This window comes from Delphinus delphis, chromosome 1 (assembly GCF_949987515.2).
Source record: "Delphinus delphis chromosome 1, mDelDel1.2, whole genome shotgun sequence".
Taxonomy (NCBI): domain Eukaryota; kingdom Metazoa; phylum Chordata; class Mammalia; order Artiodactyla; family Delphinidae; genus Delphinus; species Delphinus delphis.
In genome coordinates this window covers 51,992,105-52,013,804 of record NC_082683.1, presented here as the reverse complement: position 1 = coordinate 52,013,804, position 21,700 = coordinate 51,992,105, and the positions used below count along the sequence as shown (strand labels likewise).

Genomic DNA, 21,700 nt, shown 5'->3' with positions numbered 1-21,700 from the left:
AATTTTCCAAACCCGTGAGCTACCCAATACCTTCCAATGAACTTTGTTATGAAAGTTAGTCAGACTCTTTCTGTTCTTGCAGTTTCCCAGTACAGAGATTTATACCGAGGAGTATGCAGCAGCAGGCTCTTCAAATCAGAAGGGCTTTAAGGTAGAAATCTGGGATTGATTTTATTGCCTCAGTGGGGAGTTGATGACCATGATCATCTTTTTAGGATTCAGAGATAGGAACATGGAAGCCCATGGTTCATGGCGGCAAAACATCTTAATTATCACCTGTGGTCATTTGTACAAAGGGCTCATGAGAAGCAAGGTTTCAAGACCACTGTCCCAGGACAGTATACAAGACAGGAGGAGTTCAAGGACTGCAGGATAGAGTGGCTGCTTCTGCTGGCCGTGGTTAGTTTATTAAAAGAGAACAAGTTTAAATACCCCAAAGTCTCCAGTTAAAACATTTATTAACACACAGCAACCTACTATGGCAGTGCTATTGATAAATGAATGTCCAACCTCTAAAAGCCACATAGCTGAGAGACTGGAAAACAAATTCAAAATGGGACCTGAGGTTTGTCGAATTACATCATCAAGTTCTCAGCCTTGTCTTGCCTCTCAGGAGATAGTTAAGGCATGGATAGGATAAGACTTGGAATGAGGGTATATGAACAGCTCAGAGAACTCACTGACTCTCCCGTGCTAGCCAAAGCAGCCCTTCTCCTTTGACTGCTGATTCTTTTTCATTTTTGCTCAAAGATACTAGAACTCCCTTACCCCAAAGAGTTACACTGATGGAAGGACTATTTTTATGAACCGCCTTACAGCAACCCTCCCTTGTCCTGAGGATCAGAGCTTGAATACCCACGGGGAAGGTGGGGAGTAAAAAGTCAAACCTGCAAGTAGAAGGCATATAACAAGTAACTGGCCAAACTTTGCTAATTTACACCTTCAAGGATCTGGGGAATATGTGTGGGAATGAATTCTGTAGGCTCTTGACTAAGGACAGAAGAACATAATTTTAGACCAAATTGAAGTCATTGACGTGGATGCACTTAGCAGAGACTCCAGATTTTGCAGCAAGTTCGAACAGCTGGGAGTAGATACCGTTGTTTGTTCAGTTGGTTGACAGAAATCTGGACTCAATGGTGGCCAACACTAAACAGAGTTGAGATGTCATAAATTCCTTGATATCATGTAAAGGAAAGAATCCAAAGACTTTGAGAGATAGAAATGCTGGAGTGAATTTATCATGTGCAACTTATCCTTTCACTCCCTAACTATGTCTCCCAGGAGAGCACAGAGGACATCCCCTTTGCCAAAGTCTTGAGAAATACCTCAACGAGGGGAACACCAGCGTCTTTGCTGTAGCCACTGCTATCTGGAGGCTGGGGCTACTGATGGGAGCCACAGTTCGCATGGGGTCCCAGGATTCAGCAGGGGTGGAAGGAAGCTAGGGCAGCAGAGGCTGTGTAGTAGCTTTTCAATAGCAGAGGTGGAAGCTGAAGGGAGAATCCTTCCTGTCCCCTCCCTGGGGATATGTGACTTTAATGAAGCCAATGAGATTTGGCTCTGAATCTTTTATCAGACGTTTCTTGTGCAAATATTTTCTCCCAGTCTGTGCCCTGCTTTCTCATTCTTTTGACATTGTCTTTTGCAGAGCAGAAGCTTTTCATTTTAATGAAGTCCAGCATATCAATTATTTCTTTCATGGATCGTGCTTTTGATGTTATATCTAAAATGTCATCACCGATGCCAAGGTCATCTAGGTTTTCTCCTACGTTATCTTCTAGAAGTTTTACAGTTTTGCGTTTTACATTTAGGTTTATGATTCACTTTGTGTTCATTTTTGTGAAGTGTGAAAGGTCTGTGTAGAGATTCACTTTTTTTGCCTGTGGATATCCGGCTGTTCCAACACCATTTGCTGAAAAAACAGTCTTTGCTCCATTGTATTGCCTTTGCTCCTTTGTCAAAGGTCAGTTGACTACATTTATGTGGGTCTATGTCTAGGCTCTCTTTTCTGTTCCATTGATCTATTTGTTTGTTCTTTCACCAATATCACACTGTCTCGATTACTGTAACTTTATAGGAAGTCTTGAAGTCCAGTGGTATCAATCCTTCAACTTCGTTCTTCTCCTTCAATACACAGAGCTCAAAATCTCAAGCAAGCAAAACAAAAATGACAGATGGTGAGAATGTATTGGGGGACCTTAGCATAAACACCCAACTACTCAACCGCACTTAATGTGACTCTTGATATTTCACAAAGCTCAATATGATCAAACCCTTATTTAGCCCTCCAATTTCATCTTGCTCTGCTCCCTACCCATCCACTAGGCTTCCAACACATTGACCTTGTTCAAGTTCCTTAAACTTATCTAGATTTCCCTCTCCTCACAGCTTTCACACACAGTGTTTCCTCTGCTTAAAATAATCTTCCAGGGTTTCCCTGGTGGCGCAGTTGTTGAGAGTCCGCCTGCCAATGCAGGGGACATGGGTTCGTGCCTCAGTCCGGGAAGATCCCACATGACGCGGAGCAGCTGGGCCCATGAGCCATGGCCGCTGAGCCTGCACATCCGGAGTCTGTGCTCCGCAACGGGAGAGGCCACAACAGTGAGAAGCCCGTGTACCGAAAAAAAAAAAAAAAAGTCTTCCAGCTCTGGCCTGGCTAACCCCACTCATCCTTCAGGTTTCAGGTAAATTAGCCCTTTATTATTAGGTCTTTCCTATATTACACTCTTCTCTTTATTTTCCTCTATAGCTCTTATCAGAATGTTAGTTCCATTTTAGTTTGTGTATATTTTCTGTGATGTCTCTCTGTTCATGATCCTCTAGGTTTCATGAGGGGAGGAGTCATTTCTGCTTCGTTCCTTGCTGTGTTTACAGCTAACTTCTGGACAGTGGACCTAACAGAGAGATGGTGCTCAAAAATTATTTGCTAAATGGATGCTGTATGCTGTTCTGATGATTTTTCCTCACTTGTGTAATGGGAAGATCTTTTCACGTCAATAAACACCAATCTACAAGGTCATTTGCAATGGCACCATAGTATTCTACAATAAGGATGGTGATGATGATGATGATAATAGTGATCTTTATTTGATCACTACTATCTGCCAGACACTGTTGTAAGGGCTGCACATATTTTAACTCCTTTAACCTTCCCCAAACCCTATGGTAGACATTTGTATTATTCCTATTTTACAAATGTGGAAACTGAGGCACAGAATATTTAAGTAACCTTCCTCAGCATCTCATAGTATCCTGTGCAGCCTGGATTTGAACCCAAGCATTTTGACTCCAGACCCCCCTGTGCTCTTAATTTTTTTTTTTTTTTTTTGTCTCACAACACAGCATGTGGGATCTTAGTTTCCTGACCAGGGATAGAAACCGCGCTCCCTGCAGTGGAAGCCCAGAGTCTTAACCACTGGTCCCCTTGTGCTCTTAATCTTGATGGTATATTGCACAGAAAATTCTATTTCATTTTACCAAGGGCTTTATTGTGGTCCATTTAAGTTGTTTCAAACTTTGGGTCATTGAAAATACTGGAATTAATTCCCAGTATCTTTGTACAATTATCCAATCATATTTGAAAATATTTTGCCAAATTCCCCACCAGACTGAACATTTTTCCATCGGCAGAGTAAGAATGCTCTTGCCCACATCCTTTGATCTTTTTAGAAACTTAATGGGAGAAATACGTCTACCCAGTTCAGCAAATAAAAACACAGGATGACCAGTTAAATTTGAATTTCAGATAAATAACAAATACATTTTTAGTATAAGTATGTCCCAGGAAATACTTGAGACACATGCTACTTAGTATAAGCATATCCCATGTAACATTTGGGACATACTTACAGTAAAAAATTATTCACTGCTTATCTGAAACTGAAATTTGACTACAAATTCCAGTTTAACTGGGTGACCTGTGGCCCCACGTATTTATGAAGCAATAACTAACTGCTGGATACTTTGACAGTAAAAAGGAACATATAGTTCCTGATATCAGCTAGTGCACTGTCCAGTGAGGGAGAAACACATAGTTAAATCTAACACAAGGTAGGGAAGGCAGTGAGAGAGACAGGGGTGTCCACGAGGGACATTTAATACCAGACAGGGGAGGTAGAGAAGTAGTCCTAAGAGACTCTTAAAGGATGAATAGAATTTAGTTGCCCTCAGAGGGAGTGGAGTATTTCAGGCAAACGGGAGTGTACAGTCAAAAGCAAAAAGCAGTCTGGCTATGTCGGTGACCACAAGCAATTGATGTGGCTGTAGACCAAGTGGGAAGTAGGGCATGAGGAGAAATGAGCTTGGGGATTGAGGTAGGAGCTGAATCATGAATGTGGCTCGTCATATAAGCCACATTACTGAATAGAGCAAGATTTGAAGCAGGACAATGATGGGGACATCCTCTCTGCTGTCCAGATAAGCTGCCATTGTTTTGAAGTCCCATTTCTGGTCCTAGCTCCTCCAGGAACCAGCTGCTACTTGATGGCCTGGGGGTCTCTCCTCGGGGCTTCTCTGGGAACAAACATTGACCACATTGTGTCATAAATGCCTGTTCGCTGTCTTCCCCCAAGGGACTTCCTGAGGGTAGGAATCATTTCTTTGGCACTCTGTACTGCAGCTTCCAATTACCCATTGCTTTTACTGAATCCTAAATATTTGCACCAGTGGGTACTGCATCCATGATCTCCCACTGGACCATATTCTCTCTGCTTCGAGATTGTACTCGACCTCCAGATGCACTTCCAGGCCCTAATCATACTGTCAGGAGCTTCCTTAGTGCTGAGAGCCCTCAGTTAATCCCAAGGCCTGGAAATGAACTTCCTTTTTCCAGATCGTTATCACGGTCCCCCACCAGTCTTCCAGCAGCTGGATGACTTCCGCTTTAGAAAACTTCCAATGAGAATGACTTCTGTCAATGACTTCCTGCAGCAGAGTCTCAGGTAGCAGACAGTGTCCTCTGGTCACCCCAAGGCTACGCTCTTTGGGATGTCCCATGGCCAGAACTTCGGCTCTCTATTATCCCCTCATCTTCCTTCCAGAGGCTTCTCCTCTCGCAGACCGTAAGGTTTCTCAATTTCTTGGGGGGTACTTTTCCGTCATTCCCATGTGACAGGTATATACTGGTCCATATGCTTGTATGCTGACCTTGTTATGGCCCCCACCCCCAGCAAGGATAACCCTGCTCTAGTTTCGTCCCTCAGCAGATCCAAGCCCTACATGGCACTTGAGTGGGTCCCACACTCAGTGCCCTGCTTGCCTCCTGGATAGCTCTGGCGGTGACATCCTGCCTTGGCTTCTGTGTCTCTCCAAGGTTGTGCGTGTCTATGGTTTAATTACAAGAACTTTGAGTCTGAAAAGCCTGGCTTGGAATCCCAGCCTGGTTGACTTTCATTTTATTATTTAATTTAACCTGCTCAAGAATCCCGTGATGACTGTGTTATTATCTTTTGTAGACAGGCAAAAGCATAAGAAAACCAAAAAACCTGTGGGCACAGAAATGTTAAATAATTTTCTCAAGATTACCAATCTAGCGAGTGGGGTACCTGGGATTCAAACTTGGCTTCTGTGATGTCAAAACTCACGTTCTGCCTGTTGCGTGGTCTCCAGGCAATGCGCGGGCTCAGGGCAAGTCACTTCAGTTTTATGAGTTCCAACTTTCCTCTGTCTAAAACAGAGTTAATAATAGGTTAATAAGAGCCACCTCTCAAGATGGTTGTAGAGATTAAATGGAATTATGTAAATTAGGCACCTAGCCCAGAGCCTGACAACAAATGTGCAAGAAATATTTCCTTCCCGCCTTGCTATGTCCATCCGGGTAGATTTTCCCATTGTCTTAGCAAGGGGCAGCTCTGAGGAAATAGCAGTTGTGTCAGCCGCGCCAACCTGGGAGGAGCTGCTTTGCAGAAGCGCAGGTGCGTGAAAGCTCTTTTCCCCAGTTATCAGGATGAAATGGGCAGAGTCAGAACAGGCGCCCAGGAAACACCTCCTCACAGATCAGGAAGCATCTCATTCAGCAGGATGGCCTGAGACCTCCCCTGGGACCTGCCCCCGGCACCTGGGAAGCCAAGTATCTACCATCCTGTGACATCCCAAAAGAAGGTATCAGCTAACGGGCTCAGTAAGTATTTGGGAGAAATACTCTCTTGGATAAAGTTACTTTTTGGTACTTATCTCCCCACCCCATCTGAGCATGTCCATGGCCCTGCTCTGAGTTACGAGGACATAAATTTCCATCACAAATTTATTGCCATCATTTATCAACTCCTGTTGCTCAATGGACAAGTAGTTAATTTTAAAATGAAGTGGGGCTGTTTTCATTAATACCCTTGCACGAACTACCCATCAAAACACTCAGAGACAATTAATACCATGTTGCTGAATACTGAGTAGATAAATATCTCCAGTCTTGGCTTGTCTCTGGGAGATAGAAGACATTAGACTCATCCTCTGCTGTAATAATATTCTCTCATTCTCTTCCTCTCCATAGCATCAGAAACATTTACATCTAAGAATGAGATTCAATAGCCATACCAGCCCATAACATGAATTTAAAGGGCTGTTGGTTCACAACATCTAAGTAATGCCTTCAGGATATAGTGGTAATGACAATAGACCTAAAAAGAAGATGGAACATATCTGAGGACGATGCATCTCCAATACCAGAGCCTTCTGGCCTTGAAGGCTTTCTGGAAGGCAAATGCCTTGCCTCTGATGGGGGCTGAAGTCCAGGCTGGTTAGCAGCCTGAGCAGTGGGTGGAAGTTGGAGCCCACATTCCCACATGCTCAAAACCTCCATAGAAAGAAGAGTCTAGATTTTGACAACTCTGGAGCCACATCAGGGCTTCATGGCTTGTGGTCGTTTGTTATTTTACTAAGGCATGATTTTACACCTCACATTGAGGCTGCTGTCAGAGTGATTTTCTCACTTTGGAGGAAGCCTAGTAACCCTCCCTGCCCCCAGCACCGCATCCAACCGTTGTTGTCCTTAACCATTCACTTGCAGGCCTACTGTGTGCCAAATGCTGTCTTAGGCCCCGGGGACGCAGCACAGGATCTCGACCTTCAGGGAGCGTGTTCACATCAGCTTTATTATTTTCTACCTGCCAGCATCATTTACACAACTCTTAAGAGGTAATAAAAAATTCGTTTCTTTGTGGAAAATAGCCCTGAAAAGAAATCCAGGTGGTGCATTAAAAAAAATTTGGGGGGGCTTCCCTGGTGGCGCAGTGGTTGAGAGTCCGCCCGCCGATGCAAGGGACACGGGTTCGTGCCCCAGTCTGGGAAGATCCCACATGCCGCGGAGCGGCTTGGCCCGTGAGCCATGGCCGCTGAGCCTGCGCGTCCGGAGCCCGTGCTCCGCGACAGGAGAGGCCACAGCAGTGAGAGGCCCGCACGCTGAAAAAAAAAAATGGTTGTTGTTTTTCCCCCCATCTTGCTTAAATAATACATTCACTGTGGCAAAAATTAGAAACTATAGGTAAGAAAAAGAGAATAATTAACCCCCTGAATCCCGCCATCCAGAGATCACCACAGTTAAGCTCCGCCTCCTGCGCACATGGGCTCTCGTTTCTTTTTTATATATATCCATCGCTTTTTTAAAAAATATGATCATTCTTTGTGTGATTGCCCCTCATCCCATCTTAATAAACACACTTCTATAACTAATGGCTGCATACACTCTCAAGGTTACATTTTTTGCTGTTGTTGCGTTACGCGGGCCTCTCACTGTTGTGGCCTCTCCCGTTGCGGAGCACAGGCTCCGGACGCACAGGCTCAGCGGCCATGGCTCACAGGACCAGCCGCTCCGCGACATGTGGGATCGTCCCGGACCGGGGCACGAACCCGTGTCCTCTGCATCGGCAGGCGGACTCTCAACCACTGCGCCACCAGGGAAGCCCTCAAGGTTACATTTTAAGAGCATACACCAGATTGCTTACCTAGCCCTCCATGTTTGGATACTGAGGTTGTTTTCTGTCCTTTTAAAATGATAAACAACACTGTAGTTTCTTTTGTCTACCCATTAGTATTACTAGACCCTGGTGCACATCCCTAATTATTTCCTGAAGATGAATGCGTTGAAGTGGAATTTCTAGGTCAATTCACATGCACATTTTTGAAGTTCTTGACATATGTGGCCAAACTGTCCACAAAATGGCTCCAGTTTAAGCTCCCAGACATTTGCTTCCTCTGTCATGTGAAGACTCACCAGCTTCTCACAGTCAGATTATAGAGACACAGATTGCACCTGCTCCACCCTCTTGCTTCCCTCTGTTTACTGGGGCAGATCCTCCCTCCTCCTGCCCAGGGCTCCCTTTCCCCTGAGCTCTACATCCCAGCCCTCCCCTGGCCTCAGCACTTTTCTTCTACCAACTGTCCTTTCTTCTTCTGTGAGCTCTTTCCACATGAAAAATGTTGTCACTTGCATAGTAAAAGAAAAACATTTCCTTGAACTCTGCTACCACTGAATTGTGCTCACCCACATTCCTATGTTGAAGACTCAACCCTCAGTACCTGACTGCATATGCAGATGAGGCCTTTGAAGAGGTGACTGAGTTAGCACAAGGCCTTTGAGGTGGACCATAAGCCAGTGTGACAGGTGTCCTTCTAAGAAGAGAAAATTTGAATGCACAATGAGATGTGTGTGTGCAGAGGGAAGGCCACGCGAGGATCCGGTGAGAAGGCGGCCAGGAGAGAGGCGTCCAAAGAAACCAAACCTGCTGACACCTTGATCTTGGACTTCCAGCCTCCAGAACTATGAGAAAATAAATTTCCATTGTTTAAGTCCCCCAGACTGCGGTGTTTGTTAAAGGCAGCCAGAGCAAAGCCATGCAACCTCCTTACAGAAAACCTTTTCTACAGCTGTCCTTAAACAAACTTACCCTTCATTCTCTTGCTCTATCTCGCCATACAGCCCATGGCAATCTGGCTTCTGCCCGCACTTCAAGAGACAGCTGCCACCAAGGTTACAAACAACCTCCACAGTACCAACCCAGCCCACGCCCTGCCTAGCACAGACAGGCACTGGGCTGGTGTAGAAGGAGTTGCTGTTGTAATCACTTGAGTAAGAGGTGCAGCTCAGTCTGGCAAATTAGAGAACAGGGTAATAAATATGCCCATATTAGTTCTCCACAAAATGCATATTGGCATTTTTCAAGACATAGGTGGAAGAGACATACATACACACAATAGACTTACTTGGAAAATAGAATAGCTGTGCCCACTATAGACTCTTTGGAAGATACCTTGATCAATTTCTTCCAGGTCCTTTTTTTTTTTTTCTTTTCTCTATGCGGAGGTTGTTTGATTGCTATAGTCTGCGACATATTCTTGGTAGGCTTATTTTTATCCATCCTTCTCCCGTTTAGGGAACATTATAACTGTGCCTCCTCCAGCTATATTCAGGTTATTTAAAAGGAGGATGTAGCTCACTGATCTTCTTGATTCTCCCTTCAGTTTCAAAAAGTCAGGTTTGGGGCTGTTTCTGGTGGTGCCGTGGCCTCCATGAGGATTAAAAGTAAGTAGGTTAAGAAGCAGCCCCCCGGACTGGGAACCTGGTGTGTCCCTGCCACCGCCGCCCCCAGATGTCCAGGTGTGTGACCGAAGGCTCTTCAGGGGCTGGCAATGATGCCAAATGCCACTGAGAAAGAAGGGTGAGTCAGGCAACGGCTCTTGCAGCAAGCACCTGGCATGCGCAAGGGCTTTGGTTGCAGTGGGGCTGTTTCTGTCATCGGCTGAATGGCTGTTTTCCTCTGGAAGGAGGGACTTTAAGGTATCTTTCGCAGATCCAGAGAGACACAGCTCTGGGCATTTGAAAGCAGACTTATGGTCTCCGGCACCAAGACTGTCTGACTTGCTGCAGCAGATGAAGCTCTGATAACGAAAGAGGCGGGAATTTCCATCATACTTTAGGGCATGGGTTATTCATACCACATCCCCTTGGGCACGCAGGGCCAGTGCAGGAGGGTGGGTGGTAGGAGGCGTAGGGATTATCCTAACCAGTCCATCAACAAAACTTCCAGAGAATCAGACCCCAGAAGGAAGAGGCAGTCTGGACCCAGATGGCGCCAACCTCCTCTTCTCTGAAGCCCAACATCACTCCTTCCTCTGAGGCTTCCCAGGTGGCTCCTTAGAGGCCCAGCTCTCCCTTTTCCAGCACATCCTGCCCACTTTCCAGGCTCACCTGCTCTTCCATGGTGTCTGGAGCCTGACCAAATTCCTCCCTTGGCTTCCTGCCAGTTGACAGCCTATAGTTCAACAGCTTGTTTGTGCGGTATCTTTTCTGTAGCCAGCACTGAGGACCCAGAAATGTTTCCCATTATGTATCATTAATACATAAAGTGGAAAAATGCCAATATTAATGGGGGGAGAAGAAACACAGAGTGCTGTGGGGTTCAAGGCCGCAAAGACAGTCTTTAAACCCAACAAATATGCCAGATTCTCAAATTTCAATCTCTAGCCTACCTTTTTTTATCCTGTGCTTCAAACATTTAACAACCTACCTCCTTCTTGACATCAATGTGTCACATGCATATATGGCTTAAAATTGAGCTCTTGGGCTTCCCTGGTGGCGCAGTGGTTGAGAGTCCGCCTGCCGATGCAGGGGACGCGGGTTCGTGCCCCGGTCCGGGAAGATCCCACGTGCCGCGGAGAGGCTAGGCCTGTGAGCCATGGCTGCTGCGCCTGCGCGTCCGGAGCCTGTGCTCCGCAACAGGGGAGGCCACAACAGTGAGAGGCCCGCGCACCGCAAAAAAAAAAAAAAAAAAAAAAAAAAAATTGAGCTCTTAATCTTTCACACACCCTGAACTAGCACCGACACTGGTACTGGCGTCGAGGCCCCCGATGCCCACCAGCAGGCTACCTGAGATTCATTAGGTGCTGCCACTTTGTCCTCAGTTTCTGCTGTCTTTCTAGAACCTGAGGATTTCTCTTTCTTCCTTGCAAGCTCAGCCGTACAATGAACTTTTAAAAATTGCATATTGTCCAGTATCTTTAGTTGTAAGGTAATTTAATTGTAAAGTAAGTTGTAATTTCAAGGTAGCCTGGTCTGCCTGAAATGCCTTCATTATGGTAATTTTTTTTAATTGTGAAATATAACACAAATACAGTTAAGTGCAAATAAAAATCTATAGTTCAATGATTTATCATAAACAAACCTTCTCCTTTATTCTGTTGATATGATGAATTACTTTTATTTTTGAATGCTAAGTTAACCTTGCATTACTGAAATAAAATTAAACCCATTGTGTTATAGGTCCTTTTACTATAAAGCTGGATTCAGTGTTAACATTTTGTTTAGGAATTTTGCATCTATATTCGTGAATGAGATTGGCCTGTAATTTTTCTTTCCCTTAATATCCTTTTCACACTTTGGTATCAAGGTAAAATAGAGGGGTCTCTCTTTTTCTCTTCTCTAAAAGAATTATGAACTATTAACCTCATTTCTTCCTTTTAAGTGTTTGGTAGAAGTCACTGTTGGGAGATTTAGGTCCTGGAGTTTTCTTCTTGGTAGGTAGGTTTTAAATTTCTTTCATCTTCATAAGACAGTTTAGATTTTCTATTTTATCTAGTGTCAGGATTTTAAAGAAATTTGTCCAATTATCCATTTGGCCCATACTTTCTAGTTTGTTGGGATAAAACTATTTCACAAACTTCTCTTACTATATTATTTTAATAATTACCTTATCTATAGTTATGTCCCCCTTTTCATTCCTGACATTGCTTATTTGTGCATTTAAACTCCTCTTTTATGGGTCATTTTCCTCAGAATATTCACACTTATTGTTTGTTTCAAAGTACCAATTTATGGCCTTGCTGACCTCTGTTGTATGTTTGCTTCGTCTTTCAATTTGTTTCCTATTTATCTTTCCCTTCTTTCCACTTTCTTTGGGCATAATTTAGTGATCTTTTAAAAAATTATTGGGACTTCCCTGGCAGTCCAGTGGTTAAGACACCATGCTTCCACTTAATGGGGCACAGATTCCATCTCTGGTCAGGGAACAAAGATCCTGCATGCCGTGTGGTGAGGCCAAAAAATAAATACATAAGTAAATAAAATAAAATTAAAAACTAAAAAACAAATAATTCTTGAGTTGGATCCTTAGTGCATTGACTTCATCCTTTTTTATTTGCTAAGATATGCATCCAAAGGTATAAAATGTTATATAAGTATGATTTAGCTAAATCTCTTACATTTTAAGAAGTGCATTTTTATTTACATGTAGTAAAATTTACTGTTCTTTGTTGATGAAGTGCCTGTTCAAATCTTTGGCCTATTTCTAGTTGGATTGTTTTATTACTGTTTGAAAGTTCTTTATATATACTGGACACAACTTCCTTGTTAGACTATATGCTTTGAAAATATTTCCCCCAGTCTGTGGCTTTTCTTTTCTTTCTCTTAACAGTACATTTTGACAAGCAAAAGATTTTAATTTTAAAGAAGACTAATATATTATTTTTTAATGTATTACACTTTTGCTGTTGTATCTAAGAACTCTTGCAAAATTCAAAATCTTTTTTTTTCTAGAGGTTTTATAAATTTACATTATACATTTAGTTTTTTTTTTTTTTTTTTTTTGCAGTACGCGGGCCTCTCACTGTTGTGGCCTCTCCCGCTGAGGAGCACAGGCTCCAGACGCGCAGGCTCAGCGGCCATGGCTCATGGGCCCAGCCGCTCCGCGGCATGTGGGATCTTCCCGGACCGGGGCATGAACCCGTGTCCCCTGCATCAGCAGGCGGACTCTCAACCACTGCGCCACCAGGGAAGCCCTATACATTTAGTTTTATGCTTCAGTCTCAGTTAAATTTTGTACAAAGTGTGAAGTATACATCGAGGTTCTCCCTCGTCCCCTTTTTTTTTTGCATGTGGACGTCCAATTTTCTAGCACCATATGTTGAAATAAACTATATTTTCTTCATTGGGTTGCCTTTGCCTTTGTCAAGAATCAGTTCACTACATTCATGTGAATCTACTTCTGGACTCTGTTCGGGTCCATTGATCTATGTATCTATTCTTTTGCCAATACTGTGCTGTCTTGATTACTGCAGCTTTATAGTAAGTTTTGAAATCAGTGTGAAACCTCCTATTTGGTCCTCCCTCTCTTTCAGAATTGTTTTGCCTATTCTAGTCATTTTGCCTTCCCATAAAACATTTGAAATCAGACTGTTGATATCTACCAAAAAATTGTGCTGGGATTTTTATTGAGGTTGCACTGACTCTACAGATCAATTCGGAGAGAATTGACATTTTAACACTATGAGTCTCCCAAGCCAAGAACGTGGTGAATTCATTTACTTAGGTCTTATCTAATTTCTTTCACCAGTGTTTTATAGTTTTCAGCATACAGATCCTGAACATATTTTATGAGATTTGTACCTAAGTAACTTTGCAGGGAATGCTGTTGTAAATGATGCTTTTAAAACTGAATGCTAATTGTTCATTACTATTATATAAAAATATAATTGACGGCTTCCCTGGTGGCGCAGTGGTTGAGAGTCCGCCTGCCGATGCAGGGGACACGGGTTTGTGCCCCGGTCCGGGAAGATCCCACATGCCACGGAGCAGCTAGGCCCGTGAGCCATGGCCGCTGAGCCTGCGCATCCGGAGCCTGTGCCCCACAGCGGGAGAGGCCACAACAGTGAGAGGCCCGCGTACCGCCAAAAAAAAAAAAAAAAAAAAAAAATTTTATATATATATATATATATATATATATATATATATATATATATATATATAAATGATTTTTGCATATTAACTATATATTCTGTGACCCTGCTGTTATGGACTAAATGTTTGTGTCCCCCTAAAATTCATATGTTGAAACCCTAATACCCGTTTGGTGATATTTGGGGGTTGTGCCCTCATGATGGGATTAGTGCCTTATGAGAAGAGACACCAGAGAACTTGCTTTCTCTCTCTCTTTCTCCTAAACTCACATAAAGAAGAGGTCACGTGAGTACACAGAGGGAAGGTTGCCAAGAAAAGAGGACTCAGAACAAAACCTACCTTGCTGGCACCTTGATGTTTAACTTCCCAGCCCTCAGAACTGTGAGAAATAATGATATTTTGTTATAGCACCCTGAGCCGGCAAATACACTTGCTAATCTCATTTACTAGTTGTAAGAACTTTTTTTCTGTCAATTCTTTGGATTTTCCTCACAGACAATCATACAGCCTGTGAATAAATATAGTTTTCTTTCTTCTTTTTAGGGTCAGTAATAGTAACATGTTGAGCCATCCTGGAGCCTGAAACAAAAAGAAAAATTAATAATATTGACCTTGTCTTTATTTGAAATGTTGATATTTTGTTTATTCTGAATATTTTTGCATTAATTTTTACTAAAAATATTTTCATTAGAATATTATCTTGATTACTGAGTTTGGGGGCACCTTTTTAAAAATATCTTTTCTTTTTTTATTTTATTTTTTATTTTTTTTGTGGTACGCGAGCCTCTCAATGCTGTGGCCTCTCCCGTTGTGGAGCACAGGCTCCGCACCCACAGGCTCAGCGGCCATGGCTCACGGGCCCAGCCGCTCCGCGGCACGTGGGATCCTCCCGGACCGGGACACGAACCCCCGTCCGCTGCATCGGCAGGTGGACCCTCAACCACTGCTCCATCAGGGAAGCCCTCTTTTATTTTTTTTTAAAATAAATTTGCTTATTTATTTATTTTTGGCTTGTTGGGTCTTCCTTGCTGCGTGCGGGCTTTCTCTAGTTGCGGCGACCGGGGGTTACTCTTCCTTGCGGTGCGTGGGCTTCTCATTGCAGTGGCTTCTCTTGTTGCAGAGCATGGGCTGTAGGTACGCAGGCATGTGGGCTCAGTAGTCCTGGCTCGCAGGCTCTAGATCGCAGGCTCAGTAGTTGTGGAGCACAGGCTTAGTTGTTCTGCGGCATGTGGGATCTTCTGGGACCAGGGCTTGAACCCGTGTCCCCTGCACTAGCAGGCGGATTCTTAACCACTGCGCCACCAGGGAAGTCCTTAAATTTCTTAAAGTTTATTGACCTCATGTTCAAGGAAAAGGTGCATTCAATGTCACAAATCTAGTTTTAACTTTTTTTTAGTTGAATGAAATATTCTTTAAATTCTATAGTGCTTTACAATTTTCAAAAGTTTCACACACATGATTTCATATAATCCTATAATAACCCTTCCCCCCCCCCCCATCCCTACATTGCTCCTCCCCTCTTCCCTCTCCCCACTGGTAACCACTAGTTTGTTCTCTATATCGGTGAGTCTGCTTCTTTTTTGTTATATTAACTAGTTTGTTGTATTATTTAGATTCTACATATACGTGATATCATACAGTATTTGCCTTTCTCTGACTTATTTCACTTAGCATAATGCTCTCCAAGTCCATCTATGTTGCTGCAAATAGCAAAATTTCATTCTTTTTTTATGGCTGAGTAGTATTCCATTGTACCCATTCCTCTGTTGATGGACACTTACGTTGCTTCTGTACCTTGACAATTATAAGTAATGCTGCTATGTACATTGGGGTGCATGTATCTTTTCAAATTAGTGTTTTTGGGTTTGTTGTTGTTTTTTTTTTTGAAATATACCAGGAGTGGAATTGTTGGATTGTATGGTAGTCTTCTTTTTAGTTTTTTTTGAGAAACCTCCATACTGTTTTCCACAGTGGCTGCTTCAATTTACATTGCCACCAACAGTGCACGAGGGTTCCTTTTTCTCCACACCCTCACCAACACTTGTTATTTGTGTTCTTTTTGTTGATAGCCATTCTGACAGGTGTGTGGTGATATCTCATTTTGGGTATGATTTGCTTTTCCCTGATGATTAGTGGTGTTGAGCATCTTTTCTTTTCTTTGGACACCTTCTTAAATTTTGCACCCTAGCAAGTGCCTGACTTGCCATGTCCAAGCCTTGGTCCTTGGTTCACTCTACCTCAATTGGGAGCCAGAGTTCTGGAGTCCTGTTTGTCAGAAGAGCAGAATAAAGAGATGAGGCAGTACCCATGTCAGCAATCTTATACCTCCACACACCTGGTCTCCAGTCATGACCTTTTCTCCTCACCTTAGCTGATAGGGACTCTGAGCTACAGGGCTTACTAGGAAAGAACAATTGGATGGCTGGTCCTTCCTGCCACCTAAATCATGTGGAACAACATCTCTATCGTAATGCCGGCAGTATTTTCATTGGTTTAAACAAAATAACATTGGTAAATGCCTGGCACACAGCTCTCAATTTTGGTAGCAGTTGTTATTATCTTTATTATTTTGGGGGACAATTTACTCAGATATTGTTTGTAGTTTGTCCTTGCTGCTACAGGAAAATCAAAACAATTAGATTATTTTTCTTCTCCCATCCCAAGAAGGGAGTCAGCCTCCATGTTCCAGGTCAAGGCTCCCTTGATTCATGGTGACTAACAGCTGTGGAGGGTCTGCAGTTTCCCAGTCATCATTTGGGTGTGTAAAAAAGAAATGTAACTCTGTTTCATTTGTGATTCTTGGCTTCTAAGCTGTTTTTTGGCCAGCAACTCAATCTAGACACTTTTGGGTAAATTCAGGCCAATCGGTGATTTCTGTCAAGTTTAGAATGATTAGATCCACTTCCAGTTCAAAACCACTTGCAGTTTCTCCCCTCTCCCTCTCTGGAGTTGGCTCCAATGTCAGGGGCACTGAGAGGACCACAGCTGGGCAGCAGTGGGTAAAGGGAGGCATAACGCTCCAGCCTCTCCTGCATCTTGTTCTCATGTTGCCAGAGATGCTACTGTCCCCATGGCCTCCTCTCTTGTCACAGACAATGCCTGGGGGTTGCTCTGTCTAGGGGCACCTTTGGCTGTTGGGAAGTCCCCAGTATGAGTGATTCACATGGAGGATGCCTCTTCCTCTCTCACTCCCGCGGGCCTGTTCGCAGGCATTTCTGTTGTGCATCCCTTGGCCTCACCAGGTGGCCTCTTGTGGATGGCACACAGGCCCACACTCCCAAGGTCCATGTCTTCGTCAGGGCAACATAGGGTTGTCATTCTCAACGGGGTGTGCCCCACCCCGTTCCCTCAGGACTTTCTTGTACTTATTTCCCGGCCTCCCCTCCCAACCTTTCAAAACAAATGGGGACACCAAATGGGCAAACTCTCAATGCTACTTCTCTTTCTTCTAAAACTCTTTCTACCTTTCCCTTTCTAGAGCTTATATATCATTTTCTCCCTGGACAAGGGAAGAAAACGGTTGACCTCTTCAGAAAATTCATGAATTTGGACAAGGGCAGCTGTACTCCTTGAGTTTTATGTGTAAGGGACCAGGTCTCGGCTTCAGTCATGGGCTCTGTTCATAGCAATCAATTCACTTCTAGCTTAATTTATGGCTGTCTCTTTTTGAGGGGGAGGAGTGACAAACAACGGGTGGCCCCAGGGAGCAGAATGGAGCATGTGTCATTAATATTTCTGTGGCATCTCTGTTCGGATGCAGAGATTTTATTTTATTACCTTTCAAAAGAACCCCTTAGCACAGTTATTGGCACTTGGTTGTCATGAATGCAGGCCAACTTACAGAGATACCAGTCTGAGGTCTGCTCTCATTATTATAGTAGATCCAGAAATAAGGATGGTATTTTTGCTTCTTCCATCCCAAGAGGCTAGCAGAGACTCCATGTTCTCAGTTCCCTTGCCTCAGAGAGACATTACCATTTTTTATGTTTCAAGGTCAAGGAACAGGCACCCAGGCACCTCCACCGAACTAATTTACTGGGAATACGGCCTCAATAAGATGGGTTAAGGCAGGAAGGTGAGGAGGTGGAAGACGCCAAAGTGACCTTTTTATAGAACCTGAGAAAGCAGGAGTAGAGAATGTTCTGTGACACTTGGGTCATGCGGGCAGAACCATTCAGAGGGAGGAATGTTGCCTGCGGTGCAGAGGGGGCTGGACTCTGGGCATCACAGCCTGAAGCCTCAGCTCAAGAGTCCCAGGCCCAGTGTGGGCTGGAGGTACCACTCTCTGAAGGGAAAACCAGGGCTTGGCCAATCAATCTCAGTAGAAGCAAGCCAGATACATCTCGGGGCAGGAGGCCCTTTCTTGTATTTTCTGGGTCATTAGATGGCAGGGAGCGGGGGTGAAGATCCTGACGACTTCTTTCCCCTGGGCAGAGGCAAATTCAGGCACACCATCTCTGCTCCATTTCTCTCAGACCTTAAAATCCAACTGTCAGCCTTTAATATGATCTTCTTTTGTTTAACAAGGACTTTTATCACCCTGTGAGAACCAGCCCCCCCCGCCCCCGCCTTTTACAAATAAGGAGTACTGAGATTCTGAGATGTGATGGTTAAGGTGAATCAGGGTGTCAAAGTGTCAGAGGAGAAACTCAAACCCAGGCCTGCTGCACGAGGCATCAATGCATGACCTCTCAGCTCCGGACTCGACCCTGAGTCCAGATCCTGTGTATTTTCCATCCCTGGAAACCATGAGGCTCAGGTCCCCCGCGGGGGCAGTGAGCCACAGAGTGTGACTCTCTGACTTCCTCTTGCTGTGCCATTGGCAGATACCTGGGTTTCTGTGCCATGCTTGAGGATTCACCCGGACCTAACTTCACGGGAGCTTTTGGAGGACTGATCCGTTGTGAGGACAAGACTCCTCTCACCTTGTGTAACAGATGTGGTTGTGTGTCCTCACGAGTGACACCTGAGTGGGTCATGCTCCCCACTCAGCCCACTCTAAACGGTGCTCGGGGTAACCAATCGCTCCCTTGACAAGGTTTGTACTGACCACCCACTCTCAAAGGACAAGAATTGTTTAAAAAACTTAGCACACTCAAGTGGTGCTAAAATTATTCATATCCTTCTTTGATTATTTTGAAAGAGCTTAAGGGTTGTAAGGCACCTACAAGTCCTAATCATGAGCACCTTTCAGGTATAAATATTCCACAGTATTAGTTGCTGGCATGTCTCTTCCTCCAAATAGACTTCACACCCCTTTTAGGGTTCAGAGGTGAGCCTTGTGGTTCACGATTGCTAGCTGGGTGACTTTCCTCTTTCTGTGACTTGTAATTTCTTCACTTTTTTTTTTTTTTTCCCATACGCGGGCCTCTCACTGTTGTGGCCTCTCCCGTTGCAGAGCACAGCCTCCAGACGTGCAGGCTCAGTGGCCATGGCTCACGGGCCCAGCCGCTCCGCGGCATGTGGTATCTTCCCAGACCGGGGCACGAACCCGCGTCCCCTGCATTGGCAGGCGGACTCTCAATCACTGCGCCACCAGGGAAGCCCAATTTCTTCACTTTTTAAGTGGACTAATAGCATCTCCTTTGCTGGGTTACTGGGAGGATTAGTGATTGAGTGGGATGACCCAGTGACACAAGCCAAGCACCTACTCTCCTGCTGACTCAGGTTTCAGGCTGGGCATCTAATTGACGTAGGAATAAGTAAGGGCCCATATAGCCATCATTTATGCTTTAGTGGGAATGAGACAGAGGCCCTGTGTACGTATGTTTACCAGTCTAGGAATGAGAGTAAACACAATGTGCTGGACTGGAAAACACTTTAAAGATCTAGGTAAGTGGTTTAAAATATGTAATTGGGATTTTAAAAATCAGGTTTTGGGGAAGAACATTTTGAAAACTTTTGAAATAAATTTTGAAAAAAAACTCATTTGCAATCAGTGGTTTGTGGGCATTGAGGTTTATCAGATCCTGGCTGTATTCTTGCTCCTGGTTCCTGCCTGGCTCAGTTCAAGCCCAGCGAAAGCCCAGTTGGGTGGAGATTATAGGGAAGAAACAGAGGCCTGAAGAGCTGTCTATACAGCAGTGGCTGTTGTCAGGGATGGTAACTACCCGCAAACCAGCGCCCTCCAGAATTCAGGGTGAGGAAAACATGTAGAGGATAAATGGCCAAGGAGACAAGTCAATCAAAGGAGAAGAATTCCCCATCTCTCCTGTCGGGACCCCAGTCAGCCATCTTCAGTGGAGGTTGGGCTCCATCTTTCCCGCTGTCCCCCGACAAACCTTTTAGAACTCATTATTCTAAGTGTTCGTTACAGCGTAGTGTTCTCTTAGAACGACTTGAGACCAGCACGGGCAGAATATCTGCTTTCATTGATCTGCACTTGAGAGTTACAGGAAGGGAAAGATGATTTAGTGCCTATTTTCAAAGAATGAAGGATCTTTTGTTCAGCTCTTGCCAAGGAGCAGACAAAGGAAGCGGGCTTTACCTGTAACAGGAGGGGTTCGTGTTAGACAGAAGGGAGATTTATCAGGCAGGGAGGATGGAGACACTCGAGTGAGTTATGGTATCTCCTTACCTGGAGATCTTCAAAGTAAGATATACTTCTCTCTGACAGGAGCAGTCGGGGTTGATGGTGGGGGGGCAGGATTCCTTGCTGGAGGCAGGGAAATGGACTTTAGTGACCTTTGAAGGTTGAGTCCAGCCTTCTGAGGCTAGGATAAACTAAGATGGGAAAATTTATGGTTTTGACATCCATCCTGTGAATAAATCTGAGCCTCTGCTGGAGTTTAGGAGAAAGAAGACTCCGGAAGCCTGCTCTGGCTTGACCACTCTATCAGCCCAGATTCCAGCAAGAAGCAGACGGCATATTCAACGCAAGACCATTTGAGAGAGGTTTAATAAAGAGGCTATTGACGAAGGTTTGGGCAATAAGTAGAGAAATTACAAAGGACAGAGCAGTGCCCTCTTACCACCTCCTGACGAAGGGAATGAGGAGAGGGAGACGTTATCAGAACCCAAAAGGAGAAATGAGGGCCATTGTGAGAAGGGCTGTGACCTTCTGTTAAGGAATGCCACTGGCCAGCGGGGACCTGGGGAGAGAGCCAGGGAAATAAACGCCCTGACATCACTGTCCTGCCCCCCCACCCCCGCATCTGCTCTCTGGGCTTCCAATTGGCTGATCCCTGGACACCTGAGGTCGAGGAGGCCCATTGATGAGGTCGTGCAGTCTGCCTCCTGAGCAGACAGTACTTGGAGAGGGGTGAAGGGTAGACCAGGAGGGGCAAGGACAGCTGACTGACACATCCATCGCTGGTCCTGTCACACAACAAAGTGCCTTTTACGTGCCAAGCAGTGTTTCAGGCACTAGGAAGAGGGCAGTGGACGAGACATATCTAGAGCTAGCTGCCATTAAGAAGTGTGCCCCACCCCTAGGCCCCTGTATGCACTTTAAGGTCACACACAGGCAGCTGTTAATATAAGGAAAGTTACTGAAACTCTGTGCCTCAGTATGCTCATCTGTAAAATGGGAATAACAGTTGCGTCCCCTTCATGGGGTTGGGTTATACGTGCGAGCACATGTAAAGCCCTCGGAAAGGTGTATGGTATGAAGTAAGGGCTCACCCGGTACGTGTTGCTGTTCTCACTATTGTTATGCTATTGCTGTTTATATCTTTTAGCCACTGTCTTGAACTCTTTCTCTTCCTTGAATTCCTTCATTGTGCATCTCCTCCCTGGGCTCCCTCTCCGTTCTCCCTCTCCCTTGGGCATACCTGACCCCACGTTACCTGGCACATGATGTCTCCCTGGTTCTTACATGGCCAAGGTGCAATCATTTGGTTTGCATGTCTATTTCCTCTGCTAGACTCTGTGTTCCTCTGGGATGATCTCAGATACATGGCACAGGAGAGGAACTCAATAATGGTGGTCAAGTTTGTTTTGAATGACTTCGCACAATGAGATTTTTGTAGTTTTAGGAACCAGAGTGTGGCCCAGGCCAGTGTTCAGAATCCAGGACGGTAGAAGTGAAGGTAG

At 44.6% G+C, this 21,700-nt stretch overlaps 1 long non-coding RNA gene across 1 annotated transcript in view; it reads right to left on the bottom strand.

The window, feature by feature from the left end:
• LOC132420807 (uncharacterized) overlaps nucleotides 1-9,313 on the bottom strand; it is a 47,934-nt gene extending 38,621 nt beyond the window's left edge. The window contains exons 1-2 of the long non-coding RNA XR_009518448.1: nucleotides 9,199-9,313; nucleotides 5,547-5,668 (exon numbers count right to left, since the gene is read on the bottom strand). This is a non-coding gene — a long non-coding RNA (uncharacterized lncRNA). The remainder of the gene's footprint in view (nucleotides 1-5,546; nucleotides 5,669-9,198) is intronic.
• Between the last annotated feature and the right edge of the window lie 12,387 nt (nucleotides 9,314-21,700).